This window comes from Mesoplodon bidens, assembly GCF_964165515.1.
Source record: "Mesoplodon bidens genome assembly, chromosome: 1".
In the NCBI taxonomy this organism is placed as follows: Eukaryota; Metazoa; Chordata; class Mammalia; order Artiodactyla; family Ziphiidae; genus Mesoplodon; species Mesoplodon bidens.
The window spans coordinates 147,296,481-147,305,075 of record NC_138176.1 but is presented as its reverse complement, the minus strand read 5'-3'; positions in this window follow the sequence as shown (position 1 = coordinate 147,305,075).

Here is an 8,595-nt window from a genome sequence, read left to right as displayed (position 1 = left end):
CTGCCAGGAAAGGTTCTATATGGTATATGGGAAACAAGTTTATGGTCTGGCAGCAGCTGCCCTGTGTGCGTCCTTGGAGGAGTTCCAAAGCTCTGCAATTGGGCTGCAGCCACCAAGTGTTCCCCCCAGTCTAGCCCTCATGGCTCTCAGCCATCCTGATCAGCTCCCTCATCCTCTGGTAAAGCAAAAGAGTCGAGGAGAAGGTAGTTGGCACTGGAAAGAGTTGGTGCTGGGTGAAGGGTTGGCACGGTTCCTTGTGGATACCTGAGCTGGGGAAAGAAGTAGAAGATGGGAGAGATTGGCCACAATTCTTGGAACTGTCCCAAGCTGGGGGGTGGGAGTGTGCTTCTGCACAAAGTAGCAGAACATGACATGCTGGTCACGGTTCTCTAAACTATAGTCAGTGAGCTAGGGAAGAATTAGAGAGGTCATCAAGTCCATCCCTCATCATTCATTCATCTGTTCACTCAACAAATAATTATTGGGACTTCCCTGGTGGCCCAGTGGTTAAGACTCTGTGCTCCCAAAGCAGGGGGCCCGGGTTCGCTCTCTGGTCAGGGAACTGAATCCCATGTGCATGCCACAACTAAGAGTTCGCATGCCACAACTAAGGAGCCTGCCTGTTGCAACTAAGACCCAGTGCAACCCAATAAATATTAAAAAAAATTTTTTTAAATAAATATTTTTTAAAAACCCAAATAATTATTGAATACCTACAGTGCTGAGGATATGGCAGGGAAAAAATCAAAGTCCCTGTCTTCACAGAGCTTACATTTTAGTGGGGAGAGAAACAGCAAGCAAATAAATAAATAGTACATCAGCCGGTGATAAGTGCTGTGGAGAACAGGATGACAGGAAAAGGGACTCTTGGGAGGTGGGAGGTACTATCTTACATATGTTGTTTAGGGCTGATAAGGGGGCACCCACTGTCAATGACATTTAAACAGAGACTTGAAGAAATGAGGGAAGAAGCCATGGGGATATCTGATGGGAAGAGAATTCCAGGCAGAAGGGACAGCAAGTTCAAAAGCTGTGCTACAGAGAGGCCTTGGCATGTTTAAGGAACAACTAGGAGACCAGTGGGGTTGGAGTGACATGAGGGTGAAAATTATAGGACATGAGGTCAGAGAGATTGTAGGTCCCAGATCACATAGGGCCCTGTAGGCCAGTGTTAGGCTTGAGTGAGAAGGGGGCCCATTGGAGGGTTTTAAGCAGGGAAATGATAGGATCTGACCTTTTTATTTTTTAATTAATTAATTTATTGTTGGCTGTGTTGGGTCTTCGTTGCTGCACAGGACTTTCTTTAGTTGCGGTGAGCGGGGGCTACTCTTCGTTGCTGCTAGTGGACTTCTCATTGTGGTGGCTTCTCTTGTTGTGGAGCACGGGCTCTAGGTGCGAGGGCTTCAGTAGTTGTGGCACGTGGGCTCAGTAGTTGTGGCTTGTGGGCTCTAGAGGTGGGCTTAGTAGTTGCGTGCGGTGCACGGGGTTAGTTGCTCCGCAGCATGTGGGATCTTCCCGGACCAGGAACCCGGACCAGGAACCCGTATCCCCTGCATTGGCAGGTGGATTCTTAACCACTGTGCCACCAGGGAAGTCCCAGGATCTGGCTTTTTAAAGTATCCTTCTGGCTGCTGTGTTGGAAAACATTTTGGGGCTGTGTCATGAAATACGATAAAATCTACTTTATTCTTGAAAGACCTTGTGTATTACTCAGTTGCCCTCATATTTCCCAGATTGGTTCCCATGCTTCTCTCTAGACAGTCGTCCATCCATTTGTTTTATTTCCAATCATCAGATTTTTAAAAATAGTCTAATCTTGTCATCATCCCTTTTCAACCCCCAACTTAAAAAAATTTTCAAATGGCTTTCACTTGCTCTTAGGAGAAAGTTCAAACTTCACCCTCTGGCCTAAAGGTTCTGTAAGGTTTAGCCCTTGTCCACCTCTCTCTTTTTGTACTCCCCTCCATCTGTCTCTTTCTACTCCAGCCACATTGCTTTTATTCAGTTCTTTCCAGTACAAGGCCTTCTCCCAGGTTACTTCTACTTCCTGACATGTTCTTCCTTATGTCTCTTTGGTTCATCCTTACATATCCTGAGTCTAAGGGTTCCAGAGATTTGTTGAATTAGATAATTGATCAATCAAATGTGGTACATAAAATGAAGTCACCAGTGAATCCACTGTTTGGAGTTATTTCTGTTTTGGCAGAAAGCTCAGATCTCACAAATCATGAAATTCCATTCAGTATTATTTAAAATTTTGTGAATATTAAAAATATTATTTTAATTTTGTGAATATATTTTGGAGTAAACATATGTGATATTAATAAATTGCATGCTTACACTTTGGAATGCCTTTCCTAGATGTTATAATTCCTTCCCTCATCATTGCAGCATGATCAATTACATGAAAAACCCTGTCAAATAAAGGCTGTTTATCACAAATTTTAATGTGACTCTGTATCTATTATGGATTTTCCCATTTTGGTATCTTATTAGGAATTCATTCTCCCTGTGTTATCAGAGCTATGTTATTTTGTCTAATCCTTTGTTGATATCTTTAAAAATTCTAGAGTCGCGCTGTTTAATGTGACTTTAAAGTTTAAGTTACTTAAAATTAAATTAAAAAAAAAATCCGTTCCTCGGTTCACATATGGGTAGTGGCTACCACATTGGATAGCCCAGATAAATAAAATGAACATTTTTATCATTATAGAAAGTTCTGTTGGACAGCATTGTTCTAGAGCCTACCTTTCACATCTCCATAGTATTTTGATATAGCTTCTCTTTCTAAGGAGACACCTGTAACAAGGTGGCAATAATTATATCAAGTGCCTTACTTTCAGTGCCTACTTTGTCCCAAAGAGTGTGGTAATAGAGTGCTATAGATAGATAGGTAGGTAGATAGATAGATAGATAAATAGATATGTATATGTATATAGATATAGATATGTATGTAATATATATACAATCTTATTTATTCCTCATAGGATTAAACCATGAGCCAGCTCAGGGAGGCTATTTTATAATATCACTGCAATAAATTGGAAATTTGATGCCCATTAACTCAGGTTTCCAGGGGCTTCCCTGGTGGCACAGTGGTTAAGAATCTGCCTGCCTATGCAAGGGACACCGGTTCGAGCCCTGGTCCGGGAAGATCCCACATGCCGCGGAGCAACTAAGCCTGTGCGCCACAACTACTGAGCCTGAGCTCTAGAGCCCGCAAGCCACAACTACTGAGCCCATGTGCCACAACTACTGAGGTCTGTGCATCTAGAGCCCGTGCTCTGTAACAAGAGAGGCCACGACAATGAGAAGCCCATGCACCGCAACAAAGACCCAACACAGCCAAAAATAAAATAAATAAATAAATAAATTAAAAAAAACAAAACTCAGGTTTCCATATTCAAATCCTTAAATCAATAGGCAAAATGTAAATTGGTTTTGACCTCATCAGATCTTAGGGACCTCTAATGCAAATCAAAGACAATTCTTGCAACTATGCATCTGTGTCTTTTCAGAATCTGGAGGGCTTACAAGTTTAAGTACCACAGGGCATGAATCCTGAGGCCTAGTCAACCAGGGGACATTCAAAACTGGAACCAAACAATGCATGGATATAGCGGTCCTTACTGAGGAAGTTCAATTTATCCTTTATCATCTGTTATAAAACTTTAAATATCTCCCCCAATAAGTGGTCTGCTTTAGAAAACCATATACACAAAACATGTGTGTGAGCACACAGATACACAGAGACAAGATGGGAGACATTTTGCAAATACTGAAAACAGAAAAAAAAAAGACCTTTAAAATGTATTTTGAATGATACTTATAAATACATCCACATCAATTAGCCTAATCCTTGGTGGCTGAGAGTAACAGACATAGTTGTCAGTGATGGAAAAATCTGCAAAGTGAAACGTGATTCCAAATAGTTCAAGAAACCCGGACTTCCCTGGTGGCGCAGTGGCTAAGCCCGTGTGCCACAACTACTGAACCTGTGCTCTAGAGCCCATGCACGGCAACTACTGAAGCCCGCACACTCTAGGGCCCACCTGCTGCAACTACTGAGCCTGAGTGCTGCAACTACTGAAGCCTGCGCGCCTAGAGGCTGTGCTCCGCAACAAAAGAAGCCACTGCAACAAGAAGCCCGTGCACCACAACGAACAGTAGCCCCTGTTCGCCGCAACTAGAGAGAGCCGCACACAGCAACGAAGACCCAACGCGGTCAAAAATAAATAAATATTTTTTTCCACAAAGAAACCCCTTCCCTTACTCTGAACATCAAAAAATGGCGCAATTTATCTTTTTTTGTGTGTGTGTGGTACGCGGGCCTCTCACTGTTGTGGCCTCTCCCGTTGCGGAGCACAGGCTCCGGACGCGCAGGCTCAGCGGCCATGGCTCACGGGCCCAGCCGCTCCGCGGCATGTGGGATCTTCCCGGACCGGGGCACGAACCTGTGTCCCCTGCATCGGCAGGCGGACTCTCAACCACTGCGACACCAGGGAAGCCCTGGCGCAATTTATCTTTGTCAATAGAAAATTTAGTTTCTCTTCATTCCCACTAACAATTAGTAAATAAATAAAGAATATTGGTTTGAAGCAAAGGCACCAAATTAATACCTGTGGTGCCCTCATGTCTGGTCTGGCCTTAGAGGTAAATGTGGTTACTGCCACTTTACAGATGGGAAAACTGAGGTTGAAAGATGTTAAATACTGTATTTCCTGGGTAATAAGTGGTGGAACCAAAACTGAAACCTGGGTCTCATCAACTCAAGAATTCCATTCTGAGTCCCCTTCAGGTGGAATTGACTCTGACTCATCTTTCTTTGATTTTTGTGGTTAAAATTCTGAATGAAACCAGAATATTAGAACATCAGTTTAAATAAAATGAAAGAGTACTTGGAGGAAGCAGCCAGGACATTCTTGATGCAAAATCAGTTTAGCTGTTCATTCAGAATACTATTTTTTCTTACCAAATTCATTTTAAAGATGATCCCTTAATCCATGGGAAATATCTAAAATTGTTTTTAATTTATTTAAAAGTCTACATATATTTTCATTTCATATAGTTTAATAAAGTTCTTTCATTCATTAAACAGCCTGAAGTGGGGTCAGCAAACCTTTTCTGTAAAGAGCCGGTTAGTAAATGTTGTAGATTTTGAAAGCTCTGTCACAGCTACTCAATTCTGCCATTGTTGGTGTGCAAGCAGCTATAGAAAATACATAAACGGGGCTTCCCTGGTGGCGCAGTGGTTGAGAGTCCGCCTGCCGATGCAGGGGACACGGGTTCGTGCCCCGGTCCGGGAAGATCCCACATGCCGCGGAGCGGCTGGGCCCGTGAGCCATGGCCACTGAGCCTGCGTGTCCGGAGCCTGTGCTCCGCAACGGGAGAGACCACAACAGTGAGAGGCCCGCGTACCACAAAAAAAGAAAATACATAAACAAATTAGCCTGGCTATGTGCCAGTAACATCTAATTTATAGACTCTGAAATTTGAATTTTATATAACTTCAAATGCCATGAAGATTTAAAAAAAAAATTTTCCCCAACCGTTTGTAAATATAGAAACTACTCTTAGCTCGTGGGCTGTATAAAAATAGGTGATAGGCTGGATTTGGCTTGTGATCCATAGTTAGCCAACCCCTACTATAGAGCATAAAGTCAAAACCTGGAGAAATGAAGAAACTTGTGTAAGAATATGGAAGAACCAGGGCTATGCTCTATTTTTTCCTGCTTACTCAGCTTAATGGGTTGTACCCTAACATAAAGAAATGAAAATAATGAAAGCCACAGAAGATAAGTTAATTACATGTGAGGAAGGGGCATTTTAAAGCTGTGAGCCAGTGCTGCTATGAAACATCCTTAATTAAAGCAAAGTCAGAATGCCTGCCATTTTTACTCCACATGCCTTATCTATAATATAATGGCAAAAATACAATACACTCTTTCTATTAGTAATGTTTCCTTCCCTCTGCCACAAAATTGTATACTATTATTAACTGCAAGCTCTGCAAATATTAAGCTAAAGTAATAGGGGGAGGAAAGCAGTAGGTTAAATGTTTTAATTACAATATTTGTTTTTTAAATTAATTAATTATTATTTATTTTTTGTCGCATTGGGTCTTTGTTGCTGTGCGCGGGCTTTCTCTAGTTGCAGCGTGCAGGGGCTACTCTTCATTGTGGTGTGCGGGCTTCTCATTGTGGTGGCTTCTCTTGTGGAGCATGGGCTCTAGGTTCACGGGCTTCACTAGTTGTGGCACGTGGGCTCAGTAGTTGTGGCTTGAGGAACCTAGAGCACATGCTCAGTAGTTGTGGCACATGGGCTTAGCTGCTCCGTGGCATGTGGGATCTTCCTGGTCCAGGGCTCAAACCCGTGTCCCCTGCATTGGCCGGCGGGTTCTTAACCACTGCACCACCAGGGAAGCCTAATTACAATATTTGTTGTCCCAGCCTGGAATTAGTGGACTTAAAAGAAAAATTTGCTCTAATCTTCTCCACTAATGAAAATTTATGTATAATCGCTATATAATTAATATAGCATTATTTTGAAGATGTGATGATTGGGCTCTTATATCATTCAACATTTATTGAAGGTTTACCATGTTCTAGACAATATTCTAGGCTCCGAGTGTATTATAGTAAACAAATTCTCTTGTATCCTCTTTCAGAGGAATGTACAATATAAAGTTTTTCACACTGACAAACCTGAGCTACCATCTTGCTCTTTATATGACAATCAACAAAAAGAATAAAACCCACTAATAACAGTTACCTGATTAGTTCCTTATTTATTACAAAGTGCTTTGAAACATAAGGAACAATACTAACGTCAAACAAATTCAAATCAATAAACATTCACCTGCTATTTGCAAGGCAAACTATAGTAGAAAATTTAAAAATATTTTACAATAGTATGTCTGTTCAACTTTCCTGTAAATGCAAAGAACTTCACACTGTTTTTCTCTCTCTCCCATCTCCTTCATTTCCCCCACAATCTCTATGTCAATAGTTTGAGGAAATTCAAGCACAGCAAAATACAGGGACTTACACAAGAACATAATTGGTTTAAGCGGGGCGGGGTGGGGGGGGGAGTATCAGGGTTAGGGCCCAAGGTTTCTATTTTTAATAATCTTTCTTTACCCATTATCTCTTATACTAAAAATCTAAGTAAACAATCAGAAAGGCAGTCCAGCTGTACAGCAAATTCTGTTTGTCATGCACATTATTACTGTTTAAGGTGAGTGAAAACAAGGAAACTCTTCTTTCTTTTCACTCTCATTCTACAAACATAAAAAACTAGAAATACCCAATGGACCTGGAGGTAATTAATACATAGTCAGCTGAACTTTCTACCTGCAAGATCACTTTAAATGTGCAGTAAACAGCTATAATTGAAATGTGACGATTTAACTAAACCACTGTGTTAGATAGTTACCTTTTCCTTGAACAAATTATCATTTTGTCTTTCCAGTACTCCTGGTCCAACCACTGAAATGACACTCCTTGTAAAACTCATGCCTTCATTAGTATGTGTCTTCCACTTCTGCTTTATGGTTTGGGGTGGCTCCTATCTGATACTTTCCCCAATGTGTCTAATGGCAAATTAAGGCATAAGTGCAGTGGTGGTGGGGAAACTCCATTCAGCATGTGCTGGCTCATCTCACGATACCAGGGCTTAGTTTAAGGGTGAAAATCTGAAATCAAAGATGAGTCAGGACTGGCTCAGGGCAGTCTGAACCTAGTTTTGGCAGATCCTGAGAAGATGCATTTTCATGTAAGTTTTCAAGCTGGCCACAGTCAGCATAAGGAATTCGCCTATCAATATCAGCTTGTGGACAGGAGCTATCCAGGACCCAGGGTTCTGCTGGATACTGAAACTGGCATAGTTCCCTTCAAACACAGGGAGCGAACAGATGAGGCATGTTCAGCGACCACACTGATAGGCATCCTCCCCAGAACACATTGCAAGTCCCACTGTACGTAAGCCTACACTTGCTGAGTTCTTAATCTTTTTTGCACCATGGATTTCTTTACTTGTTCTAAGAATAATGTTTTTAAATGAATAAAATAAAATATACATTATTAAAAAATAAAATATATTGAAATACTGTTATCAATTTTTACATGATAATGTATGTGCTTTCTTATTAACACAGTAGAAAACAAGATCTGGGTTCTAATGCAAATCAAAACTACAGTGAGGTATCACCTCATACCAGTCAGAATGGCCATCATTAAAAATTCTACAAATAATAAATGCTGGAGAGGGTGTGGAGAAAAGGGAACACTCTTGCACTTTTGGTGGGAATGTAAATTGGTACAGCCACTATGGAGAACAGTATGGACGTTCCTTAAAAAACTACAAATAGAACTACCATACCACCCAGCAATCCCACTGCTGGGCATATACCCAGAGAAAAACGTAATTCAAAAAGAGTCATGTACCACAATGTTCATTGCAGCTCTATTTACAATAGCCAGGACATGGAAGCAACCTAAGTGTCCATCGACAGACGAATGGATAATGAAGGTGTGGTATATATACACAATGGAATACTATTACTCAGCCACAAAAAAGAATGAAATAACGCCACTT